This window comes from Danio aesculapii, chromosome 4, assembly GCF_903798145.1.
Source record: "Danio aesculapii chromosome 4, fDanAes4.1, whole genome shotgun sequence".
Taxonomy (NCBI): Eukaryota; Metazoa; Chordata; class Actinopteri; order Cypriniformes; family Danionidae; genus Danio; species Danio aesculapii.
The window spans coordinates 29,118,655-29,136,267 of NC_079438.1; the positions used below are offsets into that span (position 1 = coordinate 29,118,655).

General features: G+C 41.7%; 16 non-coding genes across 16 annotated transcripts; 3 read left to right on the plus strand and 13 right to left on the minus strand.

Annotated features, from left to right (window-relative positions):
• Positions 1–5,130: 5,130 nt before the first annotated feature.
• trnai-aau (transfer RNA isoleucine (anticodon AAU)) lies at positions 5,131–5,204 on the minus strand. Its single transcript has one exon. It is a non-coding gene; the product is annotated as a tRNA-Ile (tRNA).
• A 1,269-nt stretch (positions 5,205–6,473) lies between these two features.
• On the minus strand, positions 6,474–6,546 carry trnaf-gaa (transfer RNA phenylalanine (anticodon GAA)). Its single transcript has one exon. It is a non-coding gene; the product is annotated as a tRNA-Phe (tRNA).
• Positions 6,547–6,634: 88 nt separating this feature from the next.
• On the minus strand, positions 6,635–6,708 carry trnai-aau (transfer RNA isoleucine (anticodon AAU)). The gene has a single exon. It is a non-coding gene; the product is annotated as a tRNA-Ile (tRNA).
• A 109-nt stretch (positions 6,709–6,817) lies between these two features.
• trnaq-cug (transfer RNA glutamine (anticodon CUG)) lies at positions 6,818–6,889 on the minus strand. The gene has a single exon. It is a non-coding gene; the product is annotated as a tRNA-Gln (tRNA).
• Positions 6,890–7,653: 764 nt separating this feature from the next.
• Positions 7,654–7,726, minus strand: trnaf-gaa (transfer RNA phenylalanine (anticodon GAA)). Its single transcript has one exon. It is a non-coding gene; the product is annotated as a tRNA-Phe (tRNA).
• An 88-nt stretch (positions 7,727–7,814) lies between these two features.
• Positions 7,815–7,888, minus strand: trnai-aau (transfer RNA isoleucine (anticodon AAU)). The gene has a single exon. It is a non-coding gene; the product is annotated as a tRNA-Ile (tRNA).
• Positions 7,889–9,158: 1,270 nt separating this feature from the next.
• trnaf-gaa (transfer RNA phenylalanine (anticodon GAA)) lies at positions 9,159–9,231 on the minus strand. Its single transcript has one exon. It is a non-coding gene; the product is annotated as a tRNA-Phe (tRNA).
• Positions 9,232–9,319: 88 nt separating this feature from the next.
• Positions 9,320–9,393, minus strand: trnai-aau (transfer RNA isoleucine (anticodon AAU)). Its single transcript has one exon. It is a non-coding gene; the product is annotated as a tRNA-Ile (tRNA).
• Positions 9,394–9,502: 109 nt separating this feature from the next.
• trnaq-cug (transfer RNA glutamine (anticodon CUG)) lies at positions 9,503–9,574 on the minus strand. The gene has a single exon. It is a non-coding gene; the product is annotated as a tRNA-Gln (tRNA).
• Positions 9,575–10,181: 607 nt separating this feature from the next.
• Positions 10,182–10,255, minus strand: trnai-aau (transfer RNA isoleucine (anticodon AAU)). Its single transcript has one exon. It is a non-coding gene; the product is annotated as a tRNA-Ile (tRNA).
• A 1,270-nt stretch (positions 10,256–11,525) lies between these two features.
• On the minus strand, positions 11,526–11,598 carry trnaf-gaa (transfer RNA phenylalanine (anticodon GAA)). Its single transcript has one exon. It is a non-coding gene; the product is annotated as a tRNA-Phe (tRNA).
• Positions 11,599–11,686: 88 nt separating this feature from the next.
• On the minus strand, positions 11,687–11,760 carry trnai-aau (transfer RNA isoleucine (anticodon AAU)). Its single transcript has one exon. It is a non-coding gene; the product is annotated as a tRNA-Ile (tRNA).
• A 108-nt stretch (positions 11,761–11,868) lies between these two features.
• On the minus strand, positions 11,869–11,940 carry trnaq-cug (transfer RNA glutamine (anticodon CUG)). Its single transcript has one exon. It is a non-coding gene; the product is annotated as a tRNA-Gln (tRNA).
• A 1,491-nt stretch (positions 11,941–13,431) lies between these two features.
• Positions 13,432–13,503, plus strand: trnap-agg (transfer RNA proline (anticodon AGG)). The gene has a single exon. It is a non-coding gene; the product is annotated as a tRNA-Pro (tRNA).
• A 1,587-nt stretch (positions 13,504–15,090) lies between these two features.
• Positions 15,091–15,162, plus strand: trnap-agg (transfer RNA proline (anticodon AGG)). Its single transcript has one exon. It is a non-coding gene; the product is annotated as a tRNA-Pro (tRNA).
• A 1,130-nt stretch (positions 15,163–16,292) lies between these two features.
• trnap-ugg (transfer RNA proline (anticodon UGG)) lies at positions 16,293–16,364 on the plus strand. The gene has a single exon. It is a non-coding gene; the product is annotated as a tRNA-Pro (tRNA).
• The last annotated feature ends 1,249 nt before the right edge of the window (positions 16,365–17,613 follow it).

Genomic DNA, 17,613 nt, shown 5'->3' on the forward strand with positions numbered 1-17,613 from the left:
GACGTAGATATTTTAGAGAAATTGGATCATTGGGGAGTTTGTCCCCTTTCAAAAATTAAAAGAAGGTTTTATCCGGGCACAGATATTGAAGATGGGACGAGGTTTGTTAAAACCAGATTCCCCAAAGAAGTGGCGTCCCTCCCGTACAGCACAAGAATAGAGACAGCAGAAGGACCACAATACTTTAGGGTGATGCACAGCCATCAGGTGAAAACTTGCAGGCTGTGCATGAGCCCAGATCATGTGGTGAAAGACTGTCCAGATTTTAAGTGTTTTAAGTGCGAGGAAAGGGGGCATTTCGCAAGGGATTGCGATGCGGTGAAGTGCCCGGATTGTAATAAGGTTTTAAATAAATGTGAATGTTGGATGGGGGAAGAGGAGGAGGAGGTAGAGCAGCGGGTAGACAGACAGATGTATGAAGGAGACAATATACAGTCAGAGGACAAAACAAAAACACAAGACAGAAGAACAGAATCTAAAAGTGAAAAACTACAAGAGAATGAGGCTAATGGAAAGGACAGAGTCACTGAACAGCAAGGGACAACATGGACTCAAATGGATATGACTGACAGTTTAAGGAATGTTTTGGAAGCAGCAGAAATGAGCAATTCGAATAATAAAGACTTACAACAAGGACAACAGGAAGACATATTTTGGTCACAAATGGACATAACAGACAGTTTTCAAAAGGCATTGGACACAGTGGAGACAAAAGACCAAAGTAATGAGGAGCAAGACGAGTTAGAGGAACATTTACAAAAGGAGGGAAACAAAGAGACACAGGTGAAATCATCAAAAAGAAGAAGATCGATAAAGATAAAACCTAATTTAGAGACTGCAAGGAAAAAACTGCTCAAAGATGAAGAAATTGAATGCGCAAATAAGTATGAGTTGCTAAAGGGCTTGGAAGAGATGGACTGAGATGATGGTTTTTATGAATGTTTTTATCTTATTTATGGTTTTAGGAATTGTGTCTTTTAATGCAAGAGGGCTTTTAGACATCAGGAAATTTGAAAAAGTGAAAGAAATGTGTAAACGAGAAGATGTGATTTTATTACAAGAGACAAACTGGAAGGAAGAATACATGAAGGAAATAAGAAAAAGGTGGAGTGGGGAGATTTTATACAATAATGGGGATGGGAGGCTGGGGAGAGGAGTTGCAATTTAATAAAAGAAAACAGTGGGGTTTTATGTAAAACAATCTATAATGACAAAGAGGGGAAGTGTATGATATGTGAAATGGAGTATGAGAAGAAAAAAGTAATTATGGTGAACGTTCATGCCCCAACAGAGGAGAACAGAAAGAAAGAGTATTTTAATGTACTAAGAGATTATTTAAAGAAACATGAAAGAGTTATTATCATGGGGGATTTTAACACTGTTTTTAGTAAATTAGAAATGGCTGAGGGAATGGTTTTTAAAACGGATAAGGGGAGAAAAGAACTGAAAATATTGATGGAGGAAATGAATTTAATTGATGTGTGGAGAGAAAGGAATGAACAGACAAAAGAGTACTCAAGAAGACAGTTAGTGGGGAATTTTTTATGTCAAACAAGAATTGATTTTATTTTATGCACAAGGAATGTTGAAGAGTTTATAAGCAAGATCAAATATGAAGAAACAAGTCTGAGTGACCATAAGCCAATTTTTATGAATCTAGACTGGAGTAATGTGAAAAGAGGGCCAGGGGTATGGGTTTTAAACACAGCGGTTTTAAAGAATGAAGACTATGTTTTAAGTATAAAGGAAATTATTCAAAAGGAAAAAGGGAATGAAATTTATAATGAGGACAAAAGAATGTGGTGGGAGAATGTAAAACATTTAGTTAAAAAGTTTACTATAAAATACTGTAGACAGTTACAAAATTGTAAAAAATATAAGGAAAAAGAGCTGAAAGAAAAACTAGAAAACGAATTGAAAAATGAGAATGGAAAAGATATACAAAAGATAAAAGAACTGGAAGGAAGACTGAAAGAAATGGAGGAGGAGAAATTTGAAGGTGCAAGATTAAGAAGCAAAGCCAAATTTACAGTGGAGGGGGAAAAGTGCACTAAATTTTTCTTTGATCTAGAGAAGACAAGAGGGAAGGCAGAAATGATTAAAGAAATAAGGAGCAAAAATGGGAACATAGTAGAACAAAATGAGGAGATTTTGGAAGAAATAAGATCATATTATGAGAAATTGTTTTGCACAGAGGGAGTAAAAGAAAAAGAAAAAAGGGAATTGCTAAAGCTAATCAAATCAAGAGTAGAAGAAGAGGAAAAAAGAGAATGTGACAAGGAAGTAAGAGAAGAAGAAATAAAAAGAGCAATTAGTGGATTGAACAAAAAGAAAAGTCCAGGAATTGATGGGTTGGGAAGTGAATTTTATATTGTTTTTAAAGATATTTTATCTAGTATTTTAAAGGAAGTATATGATGAGATTTTTGAGAATGGAGGGGTAAATAAAAGAATGGGGATGGGCTTAATGAAGGTGATATACAAAGGAAAGGGGGATAAAGTAGATTTAAAAAATTATAGACCTATAACAATGCTCAATACTGATTTGAAGATTTTAGCAAAAGTTTTAGCTAACAGACTAAAGGAAGTGATGCCAAGCATAATCAAAACAAACCAAGCATATAGTATAAAAGGACGAGACATTGCTGACACAACTATGAGTATTAAAGACACAATAAGATATATAAATGATAAGAAGAAAGATGGTTTTTTAATTAGTCTGGACTTTGAGAAAGCTTTTGATAGAGTCGAGCATGACTTTTTATTTGGAGTGCTAAAGAGTTTTGGTTTTGGGGAAAATTTTATAAAGTGGGTTCAGATTTTATATAGAGGAGCTATAACCAGGATAAAATGCAATGGTTTTTTAACGGACTGTTTTAAAATAACAAGATCAATCAGACAGGGCTGCCCGTTATCTGCACTTTTATATGCCTTAGTTGCAGAACCACTGGGATTAGCTGTGAAGCATGAGGAACGAATAAAAGGAATAGAGGTAGAGGGGGAGTGAATAAAATTTTTCAATATGCTGACGATACTACATTAATACTAAAAGATCTGGCAAGTATAAAGCAAGCAATGGAAACAGTGCAACATTTTTGCAAGGGTTCAGGAGCTAAAATAAATGAAGATAAAACAGTATATTTGAGATTTGGAGGAACTGAGGCTTTATCTGGACATTTTACGTTCAAGGAAATGGATGAAATTAAAATTTTAGGCATTGTGGTTGGGAGGGATGAAAAGAAAGCAGAAGTAACCATGTGGGAGGAAATGTTAGGAGGGATTGAAAGAAGGCTGAGGTTTTGGAAGTTAATGTCCTTAACTTTGAAGGGGAGAGTTTTATTTTGAATGTTTTAATGGTTTCTAAATTATGGAATATTTTATATGTGTCATCAATGCCACTGTGGATGGAAAAAAGGCTGAAAAAATGTTTTTTAGATTTTTTATGGGAAGGAAAGCCTACAAGAATAGCTTACGCAACCTTGATTGGAGAATTGGGACTAGGTTTAATAGACGTGGAGCAAAGAAAAAACAGCTTAAGAGTGAGAGGGTCTACCAGATTTTTATAAAGAATTGATTGGAGCATGGGGGAAATTTTTAACTTGTGTACATTTTAATATACAAGGACGCGAGAACATTTTAAATCAGCCTTTATTCTTAAACAGTGACATACTTAATCAAGAGAAAGTGGTGTTTTTTAGGAAATGGTGGGAGGTGGGAATAACAAGAGTAAGGGATATTTTATATGAATTTAAGGAAGGATTCTTACCGGTGCAGTATGTTATTGATGTGATGGATGAAGCGAAGGAGGATTTTAATAGACAAGACTTAATAAAGGAATACGACATAATTAAAAATGCCATACCTGCAGAATGGTTAACAAGAATAGAAAATATGGAAGAAAATAAACCAAGTAAAGATGTGAGTGTAAGATTTGGAGAGAAATGGTGGGATTTTAAAGATTGTACAGTGAAAATGATTTATGGGTTTTTTAGAGATGGGGTTTTTAAGAAACCTGGTGCAAATCAGTACTGGATACGGCTGTTTAAAGATGTAAATGAAGACAACATATGGGATAATATAAATGACAAATTTGTACAATCAAAACTGGAGAATTTAGAATATATTATCAGGAGTGAAGCAGAAACAAACACATTGTTGTGAAGCTATGATGTAAAATGGACCTTTTTAATGTTTTGTCTTAAGTGTAATCTGTATAAATAAGTGAATTGTATGAATTTTGAACAGTATAATAAAAGAAAAAAAAATGTGACCACCTGGGAGAAAGATAGCGTTTTGGTCAAATGGAAGCAGGTGGACTTGAGGGTGAAGCAGCTAGACTTGAGGGTCCTAGAAAACCCATAGTAACTGTTATTCTCTGATCGCTGGATGCAGAGTGCTATCCATTACATTATGGAACCTCAAGATGGTGTAGAGCTGCTGCCGGAGATGAAGATGATGAATTAAAAAACTGGCCTTGCAGGAAAGTAGCAGAAGGTCCATCCAAGGCAAGGCCAATGTGCATTGATTTCTGAGTAACTCGTCATTCGGCATGCAGGGCTCCTCACACATTTACTGGAGCATTACTAGGTAGGGCCTTCAAAAGAAAAGCACGCCATTCTAGGCAATTTAACGACTAATTGGCAGGCAGGGCAAAGAAGCCACTACAAAACAGATGTGATCTTATTTTTTCTTTTTCGACCACGTCTAAAATGTTCAATTTTGATTGTGAAAAGGGGAATTAGCTTAAATGGTAGAACGGTCGCTTAGCATGCATGAGAGAGGTATCTGGATCGATGCCCGCATTATCCACTTCTGGCCATAGGAATCATCACCAGAAGCGATGTGACCACCTGGGAGAAAGATAGCGTTTTGGTCAAATGGAAGCAGGTGGACTTAAGGGTGAAGCGGCTAGGCTTTTTGGGTGACTTTCATTCAACTGACCCTGTGCCCAAAAAAGAACAACGTTGCTTTGCCAAAACCCGGGACAGAACCAGGGACCTTTAGATCTTCAGTCTAACACTCTCCCAACTGAGCTATTTCGGCTGCCATGACACAGCTTTCCTGCAGCAGGGATGTCTGTCAGACCAAGCTGAGCCCTTAAGTGCATCTGAGGCATAAGAGAGTAAAAATTTGGCCAGTACGGGTATCGAACTCGCGACCTTGGTGTTATTAGCACCACGCTCTAACCAACTGAGCTAACCGGCCGTTTTCTTACCAGTGTGCTGGAAAACCCAGAGTTACTGTCATTCTTTGGCCTTCAAGGGAACAGGATGCTATTTTAACTTTTTTTGTGCGGTGCTGGCAAAATAAAAACAGGTCCCACGGAGATTTGAACTCGGATCACTGGATTCAGAGTCCAGAGTGCTAACCATTACACCATTAAATGGTAGACCGATCGCTTAGCATGCGAGAAATAGCGGGATCGATGCCCGCATTTTCCACTTGTGTTTTCATGCCTTTCACAGTGGCTTTTATTGCAAAGCTGGTTGCACCTGGAGGGTTTAGAGCGAATTTCCTTACGTCAGCTTTGCCGGTTCTGTGTAGTACTAATCATTGCAATCCTTCAGAAGCCCTATCAAGTCACAGTTTTCTTTTATTCGATGGCGCGTCCGCAGTGGGAAATCAAAGCACTAAATATATAGCAGAGTGCTGTCGATTAGCCCATAGGAATCATCACCAGAAGCGATGTGACCACCTGGGAGAAAGATAGCGTTTTGGTCAAATGGAAGCAGGTGGACTTGAGGGTAAAGCAGCTGGACTTGAGGGTCCTAGAAAACCCATAGTAACTGTTATTCTCTGGCCTTCAAGGGAATAGAATGCTATTTTAGCTTTTTTGTGCGGTGCTGGCAAAAAAAAAACAGGTCCCATCTAGATTTGAATTTAGATCGCTGGATGCAGAGTGCTATCCATTACATTATGGAACCTCAAGATGGTGTAGAGCTGCTGCCCGAGATGAAGATGATGAATTAAAAAACTGGCATTGCAGGAAAGTAGCAGAAGGTCCATCCAAGGCAAGGCCAATGTGCATTGATTTCTAAGTAACTCGTCATTCGGCATGCAGGGCTCCTCACACATTTACTGGAGCATTACTAGGTAGGGCCTTCAAAAGAAAAGCACGCCATTCTAGGCAATTTGACGACTAAATGGCAGGCAGGGCAAAGAAGCCACTACAAAACAGATGTGATCTTATTTTTTCTTTTTCAACCACGTCTAAAATGTTCAATTTTGATTGTGAAAAGGGGAATTAGCTTAAATGGTAGAACGGTCGCTTAGCATGCATGAGAGAAGTATCTGGATCGATGCCCGCATTATCCACTTCTGGCCATAGGAATCATCACCAGAAGCGATGTGACCACCTGGGAGAAAGATAGCGTTTTGGTCAAATGGAAGCAGGTGGACTTAAGGGTGAAGCGGCTAGGCTTTTTGGGTGACTTTCATTCAACTGACCCTGTGCCCAAAACAGAACAACAACATTGCCGAAACCCGGGATCGAACCAGGGACCTTTAGATCTTCAGTCTAACGCTCTCCCAACTGAGCTATTTCGGCTGCCATGACACAGCTTTCCTGCAGCAGGGATGTCTGTGAGACCAAGCTGAGCCCTTAAGTGCATTTGAGGCATAAGAGAGTAAAAATTTGGCCAGTACGGGTATCGAACCCGCGACCTTGGCGTTATTAGCACCACGCTCTAACCAACTGAGCTAACCAGCCGTTTTCTTACCAGTTTGCTGGAAAACCCAGAGTTACTGTAATTTTTTGGCCTTCAAGGGACCAGGATGCTATTTTAACTTTTTTTGTGCGGTGCTGGCAAAATAAAAACAGGTCCCACCGAGATTTGAACTCGGATCACTGGATTCAGAGTCCAGAGTGCTAACCACTACACCATGGAACCTTTAGATGACATAGAGCTGCTGGCCGACATGAAGATGATGAATTAAAAAAATGGCCTTGCAGGAAAGTAGCAGAAGGTCCATCCAAGGCAAGGCCAATGTGCATTGATTTCTGAGTAACTCGTCATTCGGCATGCAGGGCTCCTCACACATTTACTGGAGCATTACTAGGTAGGGCCTTCAAAAGAAAAGCACGCCATTCTAGGCAATTTGACGACTAAATGGCAGGCAGGGCAAAGAAGCCACCACAGAACAGATGTGATCTTATTTTTTCTTTTTCGACCACGTCTAAAATGTTCAATTTTGATTGTGAAAAGGGGAATTAGCTTAAATGGTACACCGGTCGCTTAGCATGCGAGAAATAGCGGGATCGATGCCCGCATTTTCCACTTGTGTTTTCATGCCTTTCACAGTGGCTTTTATTGCAAAGCTGGTTGCACCTGGAGGGTTTAGAGCGAATTTCCTTACGTCAGCTTTGCCGGTTCTGTGTAGTACTAATCATTGCAATCCTTCAGAAGCCCTATCAAGTCACAGTTTTCTTTTATTCGATGGCGCGTCCGCAGTGGGAAATCAAAGCACTAAATATATAGCAGAGTGCTGTCGATTAGCCCATAGGAATCATCACCAGAAGCGATGTGACCACCTGGGAGAAAGATAGCGTTTTGGTCAAATGGAAGCAGGTGGACTTGAGGGTGAAGCGGCTAGGCTTTTTGGGTGACTTTCATTCAACTGACCCTGTGCCCAAAAAAGAACAACAACATTGCTTTGCCGAAACCCAGGATTGAACCAGGGACCTTTAGATCTTCAGTCTAACGCTCTCCCAACTGAGCTATTTCGGCTGCCATGACACAGCTTTCCTGCAGCAGGGATGTCTGTGAGACCAAGCTGAGCCCTTAAGTGCATCTGAGGCATAAGAGAGTAAAAATTTGGCCAGTACGGGTATCGAACTCGCGACCTTGGCGTTATTAGCACCACGCTCTAACCAACTGAGCTAACCGGCCGATTTCTTACCAGTGTGCTGGAAAACCCAGACTTACTGTCATTATTTGGCCTTCAAGGGAACAGGATGCTATTTTAACTTTTTTTGTGCGGTGCTGGCAAAATAAAAACAGGTCCCACCGAGATTTGAACTCTGATCACTGGATTCAGAGTCCAGAGTGCTAACCATTACACCATTAAATGGTAGACCGGTCGCTTAGCATGCGAGAAATAGTGGGATCGATGCCCGCATTCTCCACTTGTATTTTCATGCCTTTCACAGTGGCTTTTATTGCAAAGCTGGTTGCACCTGGAGGGTTTAGAGCGAATTTCCTTACGTCAGCTTTGCCGGTTCTGTGTAGTACTAATCATTGCAATCCTTCAGAAGCCCTATCAAGTCACAGTTTTCTTTTATTCGATGGCGCGTCCGCAGTGGGAAATCAAAGCACTAAATATATAGCAGAGTGCTGTCGATTAGGCCATAGGAATCATCACCAGAAGCGATGTGACCACCTGGGAGAAAGATAGCGTTTTGGTCAAATGGAAGCAGGTGGACTTAAAGGTGAAGCAGCTGGACTTGAGGATCCTAGAAAACCCATAGTAACTGTTATTCTCTGGCCTTCAAGGGAATAGAATGCTATTTTAGCTTTTTTGTGCGGTGCTGGCAAAAAAAAAAACAGGTCCCATCTAGATTTGAATTTAGATCGCTGGATGCAGCGTGCTATCCATTACATTATGGAACCTCAAGATGGTGTAGAGCTGCTGCCCGAGATGAAGATGATGAATTAAAAAACTGGCCTTGCAGGAGAGTAGCAGAAGGTCCATCCAAGGCAAGGCCAATGTGCATTGATTTCTGAGTAACTCGTCATTCGGCATGCAGGGCTCCTCACACATTTACTGGAGCATTACTAGGTAGGGCCTTCAAAAGAAAAGCACGCCATTCTAGGCAATTTGACGACTAAATGGCAGGCAGGGCAAAGAAGCCACTACAAAACAGATGTGATCTTATTTTTTCTTTTACGACCACGTCTAAAATGTTCAATTTTGATTGTGAAAAGGGGAATTAGCTTAAATGGTAGAACGGTCGCTTAGCATGCATGAGAGAAGTATCTGGATCGATGCCCGCATTATCCACTTCTGGCCATAGGAATCATCACCAGAAGCGATGTGACCACCTGGGAGAAAGATAGCGTTTTGGTCAAATGGAAGCAGGTGGACTTAAGGGTGAAGCGGCTAGGCTTTTTGGGTGACTTTCATTCAACTGACCCTGTGCCCAAAACAGAACAACAACATTGCCGAAACCCGGGATCGAACCAGGGACCTTTAGATCTTCAGTCTAACGCTCTCCCAACTGAGCTATTTCGTCTGCCATGACACAGCTTTCCTGCAGCAGGGATGTCTGTGAGACCAAGCTGAGCCCTTAAGTGCATCTGAGGCATAAGAGAGTAAAAATTTGGCCAGTACGGGTATCGAACACGCGACCTTGGCGTTATTAGCACCACGCTCTAACCAACTGAGCTAACCAGCCGTTTTCTTACCAGTTTGCTGGAAAACCCAGAGTTACTGTAATTTTTTGGCCTTCAAGGGACCAGGATGCTATTTTAACTTTTTTTGTGCGGTGCTGGCAAAATAAAAACAGGTCCCACCGAGATTTGAACTCGGATCACTGGATTCAGAGTCCAGAGTGCTAACCATTACACCATGGCACCTTTAGATGAGATAAATCTCGCTTCGGTCACTTAGCATGCGAGAAGTAGCGGGATCGATGCCCGCATTCTCCACTTGTGTTTTCATGCCTTTCACAGTGGCTTTTATTGCAAAGCTGGTTGCACCTGGAGGGTTTAGAGCGAATTTCCTTACGTTAGCTTTGCCGGTTCTGTGTAGTACTAATCATTGCAATCCTTCAGAAGCCCTATCCAGTCACAGTTTTCTTTTATTCGATGGCGCGTCCGCAGTGGGAAATCAAAGCACTAAATATATAGCAGAGTGCTGTCGTTTAGGCCATAGGAATCATCACCAGAAGCGATGTGACCACCTGGGAGAAAGATAGCGTTTTGGTCAAATGGAAGCAGGTGGACTTAAGGGTGAAGCGGCTAGGCTTTTTGGGTGACTTTCATTCAACTGACCCTGTGCCCAAAAAAGAACAACGTTGCTTTGCCAAAACCCGGGACAGAACCAGGGACCTTTAGATCTTCAATCTAACACTCTCCCAACTGAGCTATTTCGGCTGCCATGACACAGCTTTCCTGCAGCAGGGATGTCTGTGAGACCAAGCTGAGCCCTTAAGTGCATCTGAGGCATAAGAGAGTAAAAATTTGGCCAGTACGGGTATCGAACTCGCGACCTTGGCGTTATTAGCACCACGCTCTAACCAACTGAGCTAACCGGCCGTTTTCTTACCAGTGTGCTGGAAAACCCAGAGTTACTGTCATTCTTTGGCCTTCAAGGGAACAGGATGCTATTTTAACTTTTTTTGTGCGGTGCTGGCAAAATAAAAACAGGTCCCACGAAGATTTGAACTCGGATCACTGGATTCAGAGTCCAGAGTGCTAACCATTACACCATTAAATGGTAGACCGATCGCTTAGCATGCGAGAAATAGCGGGATCGATGCCCGCATTTTCCACTTGTGTTTTCATGCCTTTCACAGTGGCTTTTATTGCAAAGCTGGTTGCACCTGGAGGGTTTAGAGCGAATTTCCTTACGTCAGCTTTGCCGGTTCTGTGTAGTACTAATCATTGCAATCCTTCAGAAGCCCTATCAAGTCACAGTTTTCTTTTATTCGATGGCGCGTCCGCAGTGGGAAATCAAAGCACTAAATATATAGCAGAGTGCTGTCGATTAGCCCATAGGAATCATCACCAGAAGCGATGTGACCACCTGGGAGAAAGATAGCGTTTTGGTCAAATGGAAGCAGGTGGACTTGAGGGTAAAGCAGCTGGACTTGAGGGTCCTAGAAAACCCATAGTAACTGTTATTCTCTGGCCTTCAAGGGAATAGAATGCTATTTTAGCTTTTTTGTGCGGTGCTGGCAAAAAAAAAAACAGGTCCCATCTAGATTTGAATTTAGATCGCTGGATGCAGAGTGCTATCCATTACATTATGGAACCTCAAGATGGTGTAGAGCTGCTGCCCGAGATGAAGATGATGAATTAAAAAACTGGCATTGCAGGAAAGTAGCAGAAGGTCCATCCAAGGCAAGGCCAATGTGCATTGATTTCTAAGTAACTCGTCATTCGGCATGCAGGGCTCCTCACACATTTACTGGAGCATTACTAGGTAGGGCCTTCAAAAGAAAAGCACGCCATTCTAGGCAATTTGACGACTAAATGGCAGGCAGGGCAAAGAAGCCACTACAAAACAGATGTGATCTTATTTTTTCTTTTTCAACCACGTCTAAAATGTTCAATTTTGATTGTGAAAAGGGGAATTAGCTTAAATGGTAGAACGGTCGCTTAGCATGCATGAGAGTAGTATCTGGATCGATGCCCGCATTATCCACTTCTGGCCATAGGAATCATCACCAGAAGCGATGTGACCACCTGGGAGAAAGATAGCGTTTTGGTCAAATGGAAGCAGGTGGACTTAAGGGTGAAGCGGCTAGGCTTTTTGGGTGACTTTCATTCAACTGACCCTGTGCCCAAAACAGAACAACAACATTGCCGAAACCCGGGATTGAACCAGGGACCTTTAGATCTTCAGTCTAACGCTGTCCCAACTGAGCTATTTCGGCTGCCATGACACAGCTTTCCTGCAGCAGGGATGTCTGTGAGACCAAGCTGAGCCCTTAAGTGCATCTGAGGCATAAGAGAGTAAAAATTTGGCCAGTACGGGTATCGAACCCGCGACCTTGGCGTTATTAACACCACGCTCTAACCAACTGAGCTAACCGGCCGTTTTCTTACTAGTGTGCTGGAAAACCCAGAGTTAGTGTCATTCTTGGCCTTCAAGGGAACAGATTGCTATTTTAACTTTTCTTGTGCGGTGCTGGCAAAATAAATACAGGTCCCACCGAGATTTGAACTCGGATCACTGGATTCAGAGTCCAGAGTGCTAACCATTACACCATGGAACCTTTAGATGATTTAGAGCTGCTGGCCGACATGAAGATGATGAATTAAAAAAATGGCCTTGCAGGAAAGTAGCAGAAGGTCCATCCAAGGCAAGGCCAATGTGCATTGATTTCTGAGTAACTCGTCATTCGGCATGCAGGGCTCCTCACACATTTACTGGAGCAGGACTAGGTAGGGCCTTCAAAAGAAAAGCACGCCATTCTAGGCAATTTGACGACTAAATGGCAGGCAGGGCAAAGAAGCCACCACAGAACAGATGTGATCTTATTTTTTCTTTTTCGACCACGTCTAAAATGTTCAACTTTGATTGTGAAAAGGGGATTTAGCTTAAATGGTAGACCGGTCGCTTAGCATGCGAGAAGTAGCGGGATCGATGCCCGCATTCTCCACTTGTGTTTTCATGCCTTTCACAGTGGCTTTTATTGCAAAGCTGGTTGCACCTGGAGGGTTTAGAGCGAATTTCCTTACGTCAGCTTTGTGTAGTAATGAAGTAATGAAGACATTTTAAAAGAAATAAAAACATACTATGAGGAGTTATTTAAAACACAGGGAGTTGATGAATTACAAATGGAAAAATTATTAAAACAGATAAAAACAAAAATAGATGAAGAGGACAAAAGAGAATGTGACCAAGAAATAAGAGAAGAAGAAATAAGAAAAGCAATAGAAAGCTTGAACAAAAGGAAAAGTCCAGGAATAGATGGGTTAAATAGTGAATTTTACGTATGTTTTAAAGAAATTTTAATACCAATTTTAACTGAAATTTTTAAAGAAATACTGCAAAAAGAAGAATTAAATGAAAGGTTTGTAACGTGACAGTGAGATTCAAGCAAGATTGGATGAATCTTATTTGAAGTGTGCAGCAAGTCTGAGAATTCGAAGCTAACTATTGTCCTCAGATCATCACGCCTAAGTTTTGTGAAGACCAGTCGGAATTGTTTCACACAACTTAAATGTAACCCAACAAAGACAACCCATATGGGACTTGAACCCACAATCCCCAGCTTCGAAGGCTGATGCCTCATCCATTAAGCCACTGGGTCAACACTAGCCTTTGTCATAGCTGATGTATGGCTCAGGAAGTTCTTGTTACTCAGAAAACAGTACTTTAGGATCCCTATGCCATATTGCATTCAGACGATCTGGTGTGTACACCTAATGACAAAACAGCTTCTCTGAGGAGTTTTCCATTGTCATGTCTTTTTGACCTAAGGGTATGAACCTAGCTTTTTAAAGGTAACATTGGATTGTCTTGGACAGTCAACTTAAAAGGAACTGCATCAAAGACAACCCAGTTGGTACTTTAAACCCACAATCCCCAGCTTTGAAGGCTGGTGCCTTATCCATTAGGCCACTGGACTGTTTTATACTTACTGTGAACTGTAATATGCCTCCAGGGAGTTGCTGACACACGTGACAAAAACAACATGAACAAAGCGTAGAGTGGATCGGTCTCACAGAATTTTTTGTGGCACTGCAGACTGCTTCTACAGGGCTCGTTGGTCTAGGGGTATGATTCTCGCTTAGGGTGCGAGAGGTCCCGGGTTCAAATCCCGGACGAGCCCTACGACAGTCATAGAAAAAGCAGCGGTGCTGTGCTATCCAAGGTGTTTCTACGTTAATTGTAGTAGCTTTTGCTGTGAGTTTAGTTAATGAACATTTAGTGGACTTCTGATCTAAATCAGTCTAACATGTACAATTATACAGACAAAAAAAGGAGCAGCAATGATTCGGTTGTTAGATTTGTTTATGGATCTTGAACAACCCACCAGCTTTATATGTAAGCACCATTTTTGTCTTTGTACACAGTCTCTTCTCTGTAGGCACCATGCAGGATTCAAAATGGCCTTTCGCGTTAGGTATCTCGTTACCCTTTTAGTCATAATAGGTAATATGCATGGCAATGCAGGAAGTTAATGACATGCAAACACATCTCAAGAAGGTTTTCACAGCTACCGTGTTTCATCCACCAAACATTGCTCCCAAATTAAAGTGAGACCTTCAAAGACAACCCAGATGGGACTTGAACCAACAATCCCAAGCCCCGGAGGCTGATGCCTTATCCCTTAGGCCACTGGGCCATTTCGCCAATCATTTGTCATGGATTTTTTGTATGCCTTTAACAAGATGCCAACGCATGGAAAACTGCACTTTAGGATCTCGATGCCAGTTTGCATTCCGTCAAATAAGATGTGTGCAACTAATGGTCAAACATTTTCTTTGTGCAATCATCCACATTCATGTCTCATTGGTCCTGGGGTGTGGTTCTCGCGTATGGTGTGACTGGTCTTGAGTTTCAAATTCCAGACAAGGCCACTCTCATTAACTTGAAATCACAACCTTTCTGCAGCTATTTTCTTGATTGCATTTCATCATCATCCACCTAACAAGAGTCCATTAGTTGAAAGCCATGGGGTACTTGAAGTCAAGATCTCCATTACCAAAGCTTAGCGGAACCATTTAGGTTTGTAACGTGTCAGTGAGATTCAAGCAAGATTGGATGAATCTTATTTGAAGTGTGCAGCAAGTCTGAGAATTCGAAGCTAACTATTGTCCTCAAATCATCACGCCTAAGTTTTGTGAAGACCAGTCGGAATTGTTTCACACAACTTAAATGTAACCCAACAAAGACAACCCATATGGGACTTGAACCCACAATCCCCAGCTTCGAAGGCTGATGCCTCATCCATTAAGCCACTGGGTCAACACTAGCCTTTGTCATAGCTGATGTATGGCTCAGGAAGTTCTTGTTACTCAGAAAACAGTACTTTAGGATCCCTATGCCATATTGCATTCAGACGATCTGGTGTGTACACCTAATGACAAAACAGCTTCTCTGAGGAGTTTTCCATTGTCATGTCTTTTTGACCTAAGGGTATGTACCTAGCTTTTTAAAGGTAACACAGGATTGTCTTGCACAGTCAACTTAAAAGGAACTGCATCAAAGACAACCCAGTTGGTACTTTAAACCCACATTCCCAGCTTCGAAGGCTGGTGCCTTATCCATTAGGCCACTGGGCTGTTTTTATTGCCTGTGAACTGTAATATGCCTCCAGGGAGTTGCTGACACACATAACAAAAACAACATGAACAAAGAGGAGATTGGATCGGTCTCACAGAATTTTTTGTGGCACTGCAGGTTGCTTCTACAGGGCTCGTTGGTCTAGGGGTATGATTCTCGCTTAGGGTGCGAGAGGTCCCGGGTTCAAATCCCGGACGAGCCCTATGCGTGTCATAGAAAAAGAGGCAGAGCTCTGTTCACTATGATGTTAATTGTAGCAGCTTTTGCTGTGACTTTAGTTAATGAACATTTAGTGGACTTCTGATCTAAATCAGTCTAACATGTACAATTATACAGACAAAAAAAAGGAGCGGCAATGATTCGGTTGTTAGATTTGTTTATGGATCTTGAACAACCCACCAGCTTTATATGTAAGCACCATTTTTGTCTTTGTACACAGTCTCTTCTCTGTAGGCACCATGCAGGATTCAAAATGGCCTTTCGCGTTAGGTATCTCGTTACCCTTTTAGTCATAATAGGTAATATGCATGGCAATGCAGGAAGTTAATGACATGCAAACACATCTCAAGAAGGTTTTCACAGCTACCGTGTTTCATCCACCAAACATTGCTCCCAAACTGAAGTGAGACCTTCAAAGACAACCCAGATGGGACTTGAACCAACAATTCCAAGCCCCGGAGGCTGATGCCTTGAAGTGTGCAGCAAGTCTGAGAATTCGAAGCTAACTATTGTCCTTAGATCATCACGCCTAAGTGTTGAGGAGACCAGTCGGAATTGTTTCACACAACTTAAATGTAACCCAACAAAGACAAACCAGATGGGACTTGAACCCACAATCCCCAGCTTCGAAGGCTGATGTCTTATCCATTAGGCCACTGGGTGAACACTAGCCTTTGTCATATCTGATGTATGGCTCAGGAAGTTCTTGTTACTCAGAAAACAGCACTTTAGGATCCCTATGCCATATTGCATTCAGACGATCTGGTGTGTACACCTAATGACAAAACAGCTTCTCTGAGGAGTTTTCCATTGTCATGTCTTTTTGACCTAAGGGTATGAACCTAGCTTTTTAAAGGTAACATTGGATTGTCTTGCACAGTCAACTTAAAAGGAACTGCATCAAAGACAACCCAGTTGGTACTTTAAACCCACAATCCCCAGCTTTGAAGGCTGGTGCCTTATCCATTAGGCCACTGGACTGTTTTATACTTATTGTGAACTGTAATATGCCTCCAGGGAGTTGCTGACACACATAACAAAAACAACATGAACAAAGAGTAGATTGGATCGGTCTCACAGAATTTTTTGTGGCACTGCAGACTGCTTCTACAGGGCTTGTTGGTCTAGGGGTATGATTCTCGCTTTGGGTGCGAGAGGTCCTGGGTTCAAATCCCGGACGAGCCCTACGACAGTCATAGAAAAAGCAGCGGTGCTGTGCTATCCAAGGTGTTTCTATGTTAATTGTAGTAGCTTTTGCTGTGAGTTTAGTTAATGAACATTTAGTGGACTTCTGATCTAAATCAGTCTAACATGTACAATTATACAGACAAAAAAAGGAGCGGCAATGATTAGGTTGTTAGATTTGTTTATGGATCTTGAACAACCCACCAGCTTTATATGTAAGCACCATTTTTGTCTTTGTACACAGTCTCTTCTCTGTAGGCACCATGCAGGATTCAAAATGGCCTTTCGCGTTTGGTATCTCGTTACCCTTTTAGTCATAATAGGTAATATGCATGGCAATGCAGGAAGTTAATGACATGCAAACACATCTCAAGAAGGTTTTCACAGCTACCGTGTTTCATCTACCAAACATTGCTAACATATTGAAGTGAGACCATCAAAGACAACCTAGATGGGACTTGAACCAACAATCCCAAGCCCCGGAGGCTGATGGCTTATCCATTAGGCCACTGGGTCATTTCTTCAATCATTTGTCATGGATCTTTTGTATGCATTCAACAAGATGCCAACACATGGAAAACTGCACTTTAGGATCTCGATGCCAGTTTGCATTCCGTCAATAAGATGTGTGCAACTAAAGGACAAACATTTTCTTTGTGCAATCATCCACATTCGTGTCTCATTGGTCCTGGGGTGTGGTTCTCGTGTATGGTGTGACTGGTCTTGAGTTTCAAATTCCAGACAAGGCCACTCTCATTAACTTGAAATCACAACCTTTCTGCAGCTATTTTCTTGTTTGCGTTTCATCATCATCCACCTAACATGAGACCATTAGTTGAAAGCCACGGGGTACTTGAAGTCAAGATCTCCATTGCCAAAGATTAGCGGGACCTTTTAAGTTTGTAACGTGACAGTGAGATTGAAGCAAGATTGGATGAATCTTATTTGAAGTGTGCAGCAAGTCTGAGAATTCGAAGCTAACTATTGTCCTCAGATCATCACGCCTAAGTTTTGAGAAAACAAGTCGGAATTGTTTCACAAAACTTAAATGTAACCCAAGAAACACAACCCAGATGGGACTTGAATTCCCAATCCCCAGCTTCGAAGGCTGATGCCTTATCCATTAGGCCAATACTAGCAATTGTCATATCTGTTGTATGGCTCAGGAAGTTCTTGTAACTCAGAAAACAGTACTTTAGGAACCCTATGCCATATTGCATTCAGACGATCTGGTGTGTACACCTAATGA